This window comes from Elephas maximus, chromosome 18 (genome assembly GCF_024166365.1).
Source record: "Elephas maximus indicus isolate mEleMax1 chromosome 18, mEleMax1 primary haplotype, whole genome shotgun sequence".
In the NCBI taxonomy this organism is placed as follows: domain Eukaryota; kingdom Metazoa; phylum Chordata; class Mammalia; order Proboscidea; family Elephantidae; genus Elephas; species Elephas maximus.
This window is the reverse complement of record NC_064836.1, coordinates 81,297,743-81,311,125: the sequence shown is the minus strand read 5'-3', so window position 1 is coordinate 81,311,125 and position 13,383 is coordinate 81,297,743. Positions and strand designations below refer to the sequence as shown.

Sequence of the window (13,383 nt, the reverse complement as noted above, 5' to 3'; positions counted from 1 at the left end):
TATCATTGTTGATTTTAATAATGTTGAACATTTTCTCCATTTTCATTACCCATTTGCATCCTCTCACCAACCCAGTCTACCACTTGTCCTTCCCTCTGGGAATATCAAGGAGAGAAAATGGAGAAGAAAGAAGGTTAGTAGAAAACTCTTTCCTTAATTGGTACAATATTAACTGATCTCTTTTTCCTATAGCCAAGTAGTTAACTCTAAATGTGTCTTAGGCTATGTTCTCTAAAAAAAAAAAAAAAAAAATGTTCTCTAGAGAAGAAAAAACAGTAACAGATACAAATATATATAGAGAGAGATTTATATCAAGCAAATGGCTCATGCAGTTGTAGAGACTGGAATGTCCCAAGTCCTCATGTCAGGGTAGAGGCTTCTCCTGATTCACCTAGCTGCAGGGGCTAGCAAACCCAAGATCAGCAGGTCAGAGAGGAGGGCTCTTTCTCACAGACTGTGGAGATAGATGAATCCCAAGATGGGCAGGCAAGAGTGCAGGTAAGCTGCTAGCTCAAGCCCCAAGAATTGGAATTCAGATGGACAGGGGCCAGTTGCAGGATCCAGCACAAACAAAAGCACCCAAGCCTTACTAGACTATCCACTTATATTCAATGCAGGTCACACACCCAAGGAAACTCTCTTTCAACTGATTCGCTTCTCACAGCAGATCCCATCACGGAGATGATCACATAATATCAAATCTCATCATGGAAGTTATCACATTATACAACTGCCAAACCACTGAGAATCATGACCCAGCCAAGTTGACACACAACCTTAACCATCACAGAACGTGAGTGCTTAAAAGCAATAACAAGAAGTATGGCTCACTAGCCAGAGAGACCAGGTCTCGTAGGTCAGAGGAGTAGAAAGAAAAAAGTACATGTTCAAGAGAAAGAACAGAGAAAGTTGGAAGAAGGAAGCAAAAATTAAGGCTATGACCAGAGCCAGTTTAGAGAGGGATGGGAAGTTAACACTGGGGCAGTTCTACCCTGTCCTATAGGGTCGATATGAGTCAGAATCGACCTGACGGCACTGGGGGTGGGTTAGATATCTATGCAAAGCTAGTTGAGGAAAACACCAGGTTTGAGAACCAGGGAGACTGGGAAACCCATTACTGCATCTGGGGTATGGTAGAGTTGACTTATTTCAAATCAAGCTCAGAGATTGCTTAAAAAAAAAAATGACAGTAGGTCCTCAATTCTCTTTGTATAGTTCAGTGGCATGAGAAACTCTTAATTTGGCCCTCCAGTTGAAGCAAAACCCAGAAAACCAAACCCAGTGCCGTCGAGTCGATTCCGACTCATAGCGACCCTATAGGACAGAGTAGAACTGCCCCACAGAGTTTCCAAGGAGCACCTGGCAGATTCAAACTGCCAACCCTTTGGTTAGCAGCTGTAGCACTTAACCACTATGTCACCAGGGTTTCCAGTTGAAGCAAGGTAGAATAAAAAAGATAAAATGAAATTCTTAAGTCAACATTCATTCATTCATTTAGTTAACCAACCAATAACTACTGGACATCTGCCAACACAGACACTGTGCTGGTCCTGGAGATAGACAGACGAATTAATCAATGTTTCTTTCTCCTAACCACCTTAAAATCTAGTCAGGTATCAGCGAAGGAGCTGATGTCTAGCCATTCAGGCTATGAGCCTATGTTGTACCCACAATAAGACCCAATGCTCCTCACACTTTAAATGGTCTGTGACATTCAGCTGTCTCACTACTAACAATAAATGAGTTAGAAGCATGGCTTTTCTCCAATTTCATAACTTAAAGATAAAATAAAACCAGCATTGTCTAGTCGATTGACTCATGACAACCTCATGTCTGTCAGAGTAGAACCATGATCCACTGAGTTGTCAATCACTGATTTTTCAGAAATAGATCACCAGACCTTTCTTCTGAGGCACCTCCAGGTGGACTGTAACCAACAACCTTTCAGTTAGCAGCTGAATGTGTTAACCATTTACACCACCCAGGTATGTTTGTCCCCAGATCATGAACAATACCAAAGATGATTCCAGGCTCAGCCACATGATTTGCCAGAGCTAGTCTTCAACAACGAGCCTCTATTTCCTGGCATTGAGTCCATGCCCTGCATTTCAGACTCTGTCTTCCTTCCTGGTGAATCTCCATTTGGGATCTTGATGTCCTTTTATGGAAGCAGAATTCAGTCAGGACAATCTCAATCCTCAAAGTTTGAGTCTAAATATCATTTCAGTCCTATAAGTCTGATTCTAAACATAAGATTCTGAAGAGTTTGAACTACAAGTAAATATGTTGGTGTCTCTTCACATTTCCACCCCAGAACCTCTTTGTCCCCTTTGCAAATTTATCTCCTTTCTTCTAGTGATCAGTTCACCATTCCAGGAATTTCAAGAGTGGAGTAAATCCGAAAATAGCTAGATGTTTCCTGATCCTATTTTCTATTACTGGGTCCACGAGAAGATTACATGAACCAGCTTCCCTTGCAATTACACTAGGAACATGTAACTATTGCTGGTCAATGAAATACAGGCAGAAGTTGAATGTGCCACTTCCAGTTCTGGCCTTAAAATCTTCAAGGAGATCTGTCTTTCCTGGTCAGAGAGATACAGAGGATTAGAAGAAGCTCAAGTCCCTGCATAACTGTGGAACAGAGCATTCCCCTTCTCCCAGACTAACACTCCCCCACCCCACAAACACACATACACTCCTTACATTTGCACATGCACAACATATTGGACTGGAACTTGAGTCAAAAATAAACCCTTATTGAGTTAAGCCAATGAGATTTGGGGGTTCTTTGTCACAGTGAATGCTATTAAAAAAAAATTTTTTTTTTTGCCAGAAAATCACCTCCAATTCTTACGTATATCAAAATGGAATGCTGCCCAGGCCTGCACCATCCTCAACAATGGTAGGTATGTTTGAGCCCATTGTTGCAGCCACCATGTCAACCCATCTTACGGAGGGTTTTCTTTGTTTTTGCTGACCCTCTACTTTACCAAACATGATGTCCTTTTCTAGCAGTTGAATTTTACCTGGTGATGTGTCTAAAGCAAGCAAGCCCAAGTTCTGACATTCTCACTTTTAAGGACCAGCCTGGTTATACTTCTTTTAAGGCTGATTTGTTTGTTCTTCTGGAAGTCCACGGCACATTCAATATTCTTTGCCAACACCACAATTCAAATATATCCAGTGATTGAGCAGTGTGCAAATTAGACAAGGTCCTTACCCTCCTGAGACTACAGTCTAATGTGGGAGATAAATATATACAATAAAAAATAACTATATAATATGTCAGAAGTTGAAAATGCTCTGAAGAAAAATGTATCAAGGCAAGGCAATTGTGTGTGCTGCTGTGGTATTGTACATAATGGAGTGCGTTCAAGGAAGGCATCTCAGAAAATGTAATTTGTGGGCAATGACACAAAGAAATGAGGTGGAGTCATGAAAATCTGGGACAAATGTTCCCGGCTAAGGGGAAAGCAAGTGTAAAGACCCCAAGGCAGGAAGATGGTCCATGTGCTCATAGAGTAGAAACAATGCCAGTGTGGCCAGAAAGGAAAGAGCAAGGGGAAGAGAAGTCAGAGATACAGCCAGGGCCAGATTATACAGAGCTTGTAAGCCAATGTAAAAGTGTTGAGTCTCATTGTAATTTGACAGGAAATTATTGGAACATTTTGTCAGGGGAGTGACATAGATGATGTACGTTTTAAAAGCGCACTGTTTGTGGAAAAGAGGAAACAAGTAAGAGGAAACCAGGTAGTAGGCTTTTATAGAATGCTAGTCTCAGGTGGTAAAAAAAAAAAAAAAAAAAGGGAAAAACTCAGAATTGGATGAATTTGGGTTATATTTAGAAGGTTGAGTTGCTATAGTATTTATTGATGGACTGGAGGTGGGGTAGAGGAGAGAGAAGAGTGAAAGATCAAAGCCTTTTTTCTGAACAACTTGTTGAAGAGTGATACTAAAATGGGGGTCCTTAAGGGGAGGGTAGACATGATGGAAGCAGTAAATGATATTTAATCATAGTGATGCAGTGGTTAAACACTTGGTTGCTAACTCAAAGATAGGATGTTTGAACCTACCAGCCATTTCACAAGAGAAAGATGTGGCAGTCTGCTTCTGTAAAGATTATAGCCTTGGAAACTGTGCGGAGCAGCTCTACTCTGTTCTATAGGGTGGCCATTAGTCAGAAATTACTCAATGGCGATGGATTTATTAGCCATCTGGGGGCATGTGGAATAAGGAGTAGGGTATATAAGTCTGGGGTTCAGGGAAAAAGTGAGTGCTAGAGATCTAAACTAGAGAGTGATCAGCACACAGCTGGATTTAATGGCATAGATAATTGAATAAGAGAAGAGAAATCAGATTTTTTTTTCAGGGAATCAGGTAGAGAAATTGATATAATGGTAAATGAATTACCAGAAGGACATTGGTTGAGAAATGTAAATTGATTTGCACATAGTTTGTTAAGAATGGCAGGGAAGAGAAGAGAACAGGACCACGTGAGAGTGCATTTGGCTTAAAATGAGTCTGTACAACGGGATACGTCAACTCCTGGGAACACTTTTAGTCAGCGATGTGCTTAGGTATTTGACACCCAGAATGGATTATTTTTTAACATCTCTGTCCTTTATATATCAAAAGTATTTTCAGTAATAATTATTTAATAATTAGTGAGAAACATTCTTCTCTTGACTCATTCTTTAGTTTTAAAACAAAACAAAACAAAAAGAATGATTAAAAAGGATAAATTTTAATGTTAAAGCCATTATTCAAATTCAGAGGAGACCTGGTGGTGCAGTGCCTAAGCACACTTCTGTTAACCAAAAGGTCAGTGGCTTGAATGCTCTGAGAGAGAAAGACGTGGCAGTCTGCTTGTGTAAAGATTCAGCCTTGGAAATCCTGTGGGGCAGTTCTACTCTGTCCTATAGGATTGCCGTGAATTGGAATCAACTTGTTGACAAGGGGTTTGGTTTTTTGGTTTATTCAAACCCAGTAAAACATATTTATGTACGAACTAAAATTTACACTAAAAAAGATGACATCTTTCAAGTTTGCAGCCTGTTTCACTGGTTTAAATTTTAAATACAATTAAGCTCCAAGTAATCATATAGAATGACTAAATTGAAGTAATTCAATTTCTGTTTGTCTTTACAATCACTGGTCTAGCATTGTTTATTTAGAACGTACATTTAATGCAGGAATATGTAGTACCATAAGGGTTAGAGACAACAACCCTGTGAAGCAAACTTAAATGATTCTGAACTGTTCTGGTCTTACTTTAAAAATGAAGGCATGGCCATCTAAGATACTGCACTCGTCTCAACTCTTCAAGAGCAAGGGAGAATGAAGAAAACTAAAACTACAAGAGAAAGATAGTCCAAAAGACTACTGGACCATGGCTACTATGGCATCTGCCAAACCGAGTCTAGTCTGACAAGATGATGCCTGGCTACCACCACTGACTGATCTGACAGGGATCACAATAGAGGAGCCTGGACAGAGCTGGAGAAAAATATAGAACAAAATTCTAACTCACAAAAAAAAAAGACCGAACCTACTGACCTGACGGGGACTGGAGAAGCCCTGAGAGTATGGCTCCTGGACACCCTTTTAGCTCAGTAATGAAGTCATTCCCAAGGTTCACCCTTCAGCCAAAGATTAGACAGGCCTATAAAACAAAATGAAACTAAAGTGGCACACCAGCCCAGGGGCGAGGACTAGAAGGCAGGAGGGGAGAAGAAAGCTGGTAATGGAGAACCCAAAGTCAGGAAGGGAGAGTGTTGACAAGCCGTGGGGTTGTCACCCAATGTCATAAAACAATATGGGTGCTAAGTGCTTAATAAGAAGTTAGTTTGTTCTGTGAATGTTAATCTAAAGTACAATTGCAAAAAAAATAAAAACACTGTGCAAAAAGAAAAAAAAAAAAACTGAAGGCATACAGCTGAAGCCTAGTATTGAGGAGCTAATGGTGTAACTGGAAGTTCTCTAAGTTAAATTCCATGTAAAATACAATGTTTATTAAAAGATGAGTAATTAAAATGTGCTAATTTGAGGCTTAATGATGTGTACGTTATTAATCTCAGCAGTAATCACAGCAATTGTTTAGAACTTAGATTAACACACAGTGTTTTAGGGAAGAGTATTTTATCAACAGCATTATTTAGAATGGCCAGTGCATGATGATAATAAAAATAAGATTGCCCTTACTGGATTTTATTATCATATTTAAATTTTTACAGACAATGTGCCCTGCTTCTTGCCTGCATCCTAAAAAGAACTTTCCCACCTCCTTACCCTTGGTAGGCTGTCTTTATGATCTTAATTTATGCTGTTTTTTGTGAATATTCATACATTTTATAGCAAATGTATTAATGTATTTGGATACAGAGTATTGCCACAAATCTTGGTGGTATAATGTAAACACAGAATTTATATCATTTTATCTTCTAAAATCGGAAGAAACCTGAGTTCTGAAGCACATCTGGGCCCAGATGTCTTAGATAAAGAATTGTGGCACTCTACTCACTTTCCCAGGCACATGTGGTGGGACCATGTGAGCCAGACCTGAACAATGTAACATAAGGGGAAATCTGCTTGAGCTTCTAGGGAAAATTTTGATTCCAAAAGGAAAAGGCAATGATTCTCCCATTCTGTTCAGGGTCTAGGTTGAGGGTGTGATGCCTGCCACCTTTGACCATGAAGAGATAAGGTCCAGGGAGCCAGGATGGTGGACTAGTCAGATACACTAAGCCATTCTGCTACAACAAAGACCTGGAAACCAAGCAAAAGAGATACAGATGTCAATCTGGACATCTGAACCTTAAATGAAGGGATAAAGTATTAGATTGGAAGTCACTGAGAAGAAAAAACAGGTAGAAAATAGGGAAGGAAAGGAAGTCCCTAAGTTAGAGAACCAACAAACATCAGACAAAAACCTGAATCTAGGACATAGGTCAGTATCAGCCAAATACCAACCTAGGTAATGCATTCTCAAAGATAAAACAAGACTAAAAGATTCAAAACAGGGAACTAAGGACATCAATCTTTAAATGACAACAGTGCCAGAACCATAAAGGGGGGAATAAAACAGTATAGGTATAGAATTTTCTAATAGAGAGGAAGTCAAAGTAATATCAAGTAATAAAAGACTGGTTCAAACTTAGGAAGATAAGGATAAATTTCAAGGTAACCACAAAGAAAGTTAAAAAACCTACTCATCAAAATAAGGAAGAAAAATATAAAGTGTCAGTAAACACAAAATCTACAATTATGAAAGAAACAAAAAGAAATCCCACAAGCAAAAGGAACTCAGCCCAGGAAACTAAGAGGAACAAATGAAACCTCTGTGCCACAAAAAAAAAAAAAAAAGCACTATAAAATGAAAGTGATAAACACGAACCTATCAATAATAACACTGAATATAAATGGCTTAAATACACCCATAAAGAGACAGAGAGTGATAGAGTGGATAAAAGAACATGACTCATCAATATGCTGTCTGCAAGAGACACAGCTTAGACACAAAGACAAAAATATATTAAAAATCAAAGCATGGAAAAAATATATATCAAGCAGACAACAACCAAAAAAGAGCAGGGGTGGCAATTCTAGTCTCAGCTAAAATAGATTTTAAGGCAAAATCCACTATAAAAGACAAGGAAAGACATTACGTAATGATTAAAGGGACAATCCATCATGATGTCATAACCATAATAAGTATCTATGCACCCAATGACAGGGCTCTGAAATACATAAAACAGACCCTAATAGCACTGAGAGGAGGAGTTGACAGTTTCACAATAAAAGTAGGAGACTTCAACACATCACTCTTGGTAAAGGACAGAACATCTAGAAAGAAACTCAGCAAAGACACAGAAGCTCTAAAGATCACAATCAACCATCTTGACCTCATAGACATATATAGAACACTCCATCCAAAAGCAGCATTCTTTTCCAATGAACATGTAACATTCTTCAGAATAGACCACATCTTAGGCCACAAAGCAACCTTCAATAAAATCAAAAACATTGAGATAATACAAACCATCTTCTCTGATCACAACACTGTAATAGTAGAAATTAATAACAGGAAGATCAAGGGAAAAAAAAACCTGGAAATGAATACCACCTTGTTTAAAAAACACTGGGTGTTGAAGAAATCAAAGATGGAATTAAAAAATTTCTAGACTCTAATGAGGATGGAAACACACTATACTAAAACTTTTGGGATGCAGCAAAGGCAGTGCTCAGAGGTCAATTTATAGCAATAGACCCACACATCAAAAAAGAAGAAAAGAACAAAATCAAAATATTAACCTTAAAACTCAAACAAATAGAAAGTGAACAGCAAAAGAAGTCCACAGCTACCAGAAGAAAGGATATAATAAAGATCAGAGAAGAAATAAATGACATAGAGAATAGAAAAAACAATAGAAAGAATCAACAAAATCAAAAGTTGTTTCTTTGAAAGGATCAACAAAAGCAACAAAACACTGGCCAAATTGACAAAAGAAAAATAGGAGAGGAAGAAAATAATCCAAATAAGAAATGAGATGGGGGACATTACCACAGACCCCACTGAAATAAAAGGGATCATAACAGAGTACTATGAAAACTGTAATTCAATAAATTTCGAAACCTAGAGGAAATGGACAAATTTCTAGAAACACACTACCTACCTAAACTAACACAGACAGGTAGAACATCTGAACATACTCATAACAAGAGAAGAGATTGAAAGAGTAATTTAAAAACCCCCACCAAAAAAAGTCCTGGCCCAGATGACTTCACTGGATAATCCTACCAAACATTCAGAAAAGATCTTGCACCAGAATTACTCAAGCTATTTCAGAAGGGATACTTCCAAATTCATTCTACAAAATAACCATAACTCCGATACCAAAAGACACCACAAAAAAGGAAAATTACAGACAAATATCTCTCATGAATGTAGATGCAAAAATTCTCAACAAAATTCATGCCAATAGAATTCAGCAGCATATTAAACAAATAACATACCACAACCAAGTGGGATTCGTACCAGGTATGCAAGGGTGGTTCCACATTAGAAAATCAATCAACATAATCCACAACATAAATAAAACAAAAGAAAATAATCACATGATCATCTCAATTGACACAGAAAAGGCATTCAATAAGGCCCAACATCTATTTCTGATAAAAACTCTCAATAAGATTAGAGGGAAAATTACTCAACATAATAAAGGGCATCTATACAAAACCTGATTGAAGCTGTCAAGAATTTCATTTTACTTGCATTCACAATCAACGCCTACGGAAGCAGCAGCCAATAATTAAATGACATATGCATTGGGCAAATCTGCTGAAAAAGACCTCTTTAAAAAAGATGTCACTTTAAGGACTAAGGAGTACCTGACACAAGACATGGTGCTTTCAAATGCCTCATATGCATGTGGCAGCTGGACAATGAAAAAACACTAAAGAAGAATTGATGCTTTTGAATTATGGTGTTGGTGAGGAATATTGAATACACTGTGGGAATGAACAAATCTTTTTTAGAAGAAGTACAACCAGAATGCTCCTTAGAAGCAAGGATGGCAAGACTTCATCTCGCATACTTTGGACATGTTATCAGGAGGAGTCAGTACCTGGAGTAGAGGGTCAAAAAAAAAGAGGAAGACCCTCAATGAGATGGATTGACACAGTGGCTGCAACAGCGGGCTCAAGAATAACAGTGGTCGTGAGGATGGCGCGGGACCAGGCAGTGTTTCGTTCTGTTGCATATAGTGTTGCTATGAGTCAGAACCGACTCAATGGCACCTAACAACAAAAACAAGAACATACAAAACCAACACCCAACATCATTCTCACTGGAGAGAGGCTGAAAATGTTTCCCCTAAAAAAGGGAACAAGACAAGGATACACTTTATCACCACTCCTATTTAACGTTGTGCAGGAAGTCCTAGCTAGATCAATAAGTCAAGAAAAAGAAATAAAGGGCATTCAAATTGGTAAGGAAGAAGTAAAACTATCCCTATTAGCAGATGAAATGATACTATACATAGCAAAACCCTAAAGACTCTACAAGAAAACTACCTGAAGTAATAGGAAGATTCAGCAGAGTAGCAGATAAACATATGAAAATCAGCTGGATTCCAAAAAAAAACAAACCAAACCCAGTGCCATCGAGTCTATTCCGACTCATGCGACCCTACAGGACAGAGTAGAACTGCCGCATAGAGTTTCCAAAGAAAACCTGGAGGATTCGAACTGCCGACCCTTTGGTTAGCAGCTGTAGCACCTAGCCACTACACCACCAGGGTTTCCATTGGTTCCTATACACCAATAAAGAGAATGGTGCAAATGAAATCAGGAAAGCAATGCCATTTATAATATCCACCAAAAAAATAAAATACTTAGGAATAAATCTAACCAGGGACATAAGGGACCTATATAAAGAAAACTACAAAACACTACCACAAGAAACCAAGAGACCTACGTAAATGGAAAAACATACAATGATTGTGGATAGGTAGACTCAACATTGTGAAAACATCAATTCTGCCCAAAGCAGTCTACAAATACAATGCAATACCGATCCACATACCAACAGCATTCTTTAATGAGATGGAAAAACAAATCTTTAACTTTATATGAAAAGGAAAGAGGCCCCTGATAAATAAAGCATTATAGAAAAAGAAGAACAAAGTAAGAGGCCTGGTGCTATCTGACCTTAGAACCTACTATACAACTGCAGTAGTCAAAACAGCCTGGTACTGGTATAACAATAGACACATTGACCAATGGAACAGAATCGAGAACCCAGGTGTATATCCATCCACCTACAGTCATCTGATATTTGACAAAGGATCAAAGTCCATTAAATGGGGAATAGACAGTCTTCAACAAATGGTTCTGGCCAAACTAGATGTCCATCTGTAAAAAAAATGAAACAGGATCTATACCTCACATCATACACAAAAACTAACTGAGAATGGATCAAAGACCTAAATATAAAACCTAAAACAATAAAGATCATGGAAGAAAAAATAGGGACAATAGTAGGGGCCCTAATAAAAAAAAATACATGGCATAAATACAAAGCAAACCATAACTAACAATGCACAAACACCAGACGATAAACTAGATAACTGGAAGCTCCTCAAAATTAAACAATTATGCCAATCAGAAGACTTCACCAAAAGAGTAAAAAGTGAACCTACAGACTGAGAAAAAAATGTTGGCTATGACATATCAGACAAATGTCTAATCTCTAAAACCTATAGGAAGATCTAATATGTCTACAATAATAAGACAAATAATCCAATTAAAAATGGGCAAAGGATATGAACAGACACTTCACCATAGAAGACATTCAGGTGGCTAACAGACACGTGAAGAAATGCTCATAATCACCAGCCATTCCCAAACCCACTGCCGTCGAGTGGATTCCGACTCACAGTGACCCTATAGGACAGAGTAGAACTGCCCCCATAGAGTTTCCAAGGAGCACCTGGCAAATTCGAACTGCCAGCCTTGTGGTTAACACCCATAGCACTTAACCACTATGCCACCAGGGTTTCCAACTAGCCATTAGAGAAATGCAAATCAAAACTACAATGAGATACCATCTCACCCCAACATTACTAGCATGAATAAATAAATGTTGGAGAGGTTGTGGGGAGACTGGAAGTCTTAATCACTACTGGTGAGAATTCAAAATGGTACAATCACTTTTTTAAATGATTTGGTGCCTCCTCAAGAAGCTAGAAATAGAAATACCATATGATCCAGCAATCCCACTCCTAGGAGTATATCCTAGAGAAATAAGAGCCATCACATGAATAGACATATGCACACCCATGTTCATTGCAACATTATTCATGGTGGCAAAAAAGATGGAAACAACCTAAGTGCCCATCAATAGATGAATGGATAAAAAAAACTATAGTACAAACACAACAGAATACTAAGCAACTGTAAAAAACGATGAATCCACAAAACATCTCATAACATGGATGAATCTGGAGGGCGTTATGCTATGTGAAATAAGTCAGTCACAAAAAGACAAATGCTGTATGAGACTACTATTATAGAAACACATGAAAATATTTCCTCAAAAAAAGAAACAATCTTTAATGGTTACAAAGGAGGGGAGGGTTTGGGAGGGAGAAACGCTAACTACGTCGTAGTTTAGTGGTAACTTGGCTGTAGGGTAAGGTAGTACACAATACTGGGGAAGTCAGCACTTCTTGACCAGGGCAAAATCATAGAAGCTTCACAGATATATCCAAACTCCCTGAGGGACCGAATTACTGGGCTGAGGGCTGGGGACCATGTCTTTGGGGGACGTCTAGCTCAACTGGCATAACATAGTCTATGAAGAAAATGCTCTACATCTGAGTGTGGTGACATCTAGCTCAACTGGCATAACATAGTCTATGAAGAAAATGTTCTTCATCTGAGTGTGGTGAGTAGCGTCTGGGGTCTTAAAAGCCTTCAAGCAGCCATCTAAGATACTTCTACTGGTCTCATCCAGGCTGCAGCAAAGGAGAATGAAGAATACCAAAGACACAAGAGAAAGATTAGTCCAAAGACCTAATGGACCACAACTACCACAACTTCCACCAGACTGAGCCCAGAACAAGATGGTTGCCAGTTACCACCACTGATAGTTCTGGCAGATTTCACAGTAGAGGGTCTCAGACAGAGCCAGAGAAAAATGTAGAACAAAATTTGAAATAAAAAAAAAAGTCTTGCTGGCCTGACAGAGATTGGAGAAACCATGAGAGTATTGCACCTCGGCACCATTTTAACTCAGTAATGAAGCCACTCCTGAGGTTCACCCTTCAACCAAAGATTAGACAGGCCTATGAGAACAACAATAACACATATGAGGAATGTGATTCGTAGTTCAATTCATATATAGGAGACCACTGGGCACACCAGCACAAAAACAAAGACGAGAAGGCAAGAAGGGACAGGAAAACGATGAATGGAAATAGGGAACCCAGGTTGGAGAAGAGTGTTGGCACATTGCAGGTTGGCAACCAATGTCACAAAACAATTTCTGTGTTAACTGTTTAATGAGAAACTAATTTGCTCTGTAAACTTTCACCTTTAGCACAATTTTAAAAAAAGAGAGATAAGGTCAAGGATGAAAAGCCAATGAACTGAGGTTGGTGGAGAAAGGCGGGGAAAGATGGGACCAGTGATCATCCTTCTGAGCCCTCCAAGAACACCTGGAATCATGCACTAAGCTTCTGGTTAAGTAAGGAGTAAATTTTTTTTTTTTTAAGCCACCATTAATCAGGTTTTCTATTCCTTCCCACAGATGGGATTAACCAGGGACAATAAAATGATCTCTAAACAAGTGACGGCTAGTGCCCTCACTCAGAAGGCCAT

General features: G+C 38.7%; 2 long non-coding RNA genes across 2 annotated transcripts in view; one reads left to right on the top strand and one right to left on the bottom strand.

The window, feature by feature from the left end:
• Positions 1–2,941, bottom strand: part of LOC126061511 (uncharacterized) — an 18,576-nt gene extending 15,635 nt beyond the window's left edge. Inside the window, exon 1 of the long non-coding RNA XR_007513816.1 lies at positions 2,016–2,941. This is a non-coding gene — a long non-coding RNA (uncharacterized LOC126061511). The remainder of the gene's footprint in view (positions 1–2,015) is intronic.
• Positions 76–13,383, top strand: LOC126061512 (uncharacterized). Its single transcript, XR_007513817.1, has 3 exons — positions 76–133; positions 2,837–2,905; positions 13,313–13,383. It is a non-coding gene; the product is annotated as an uncharacterized LOC126061512 (long non-coding RNA).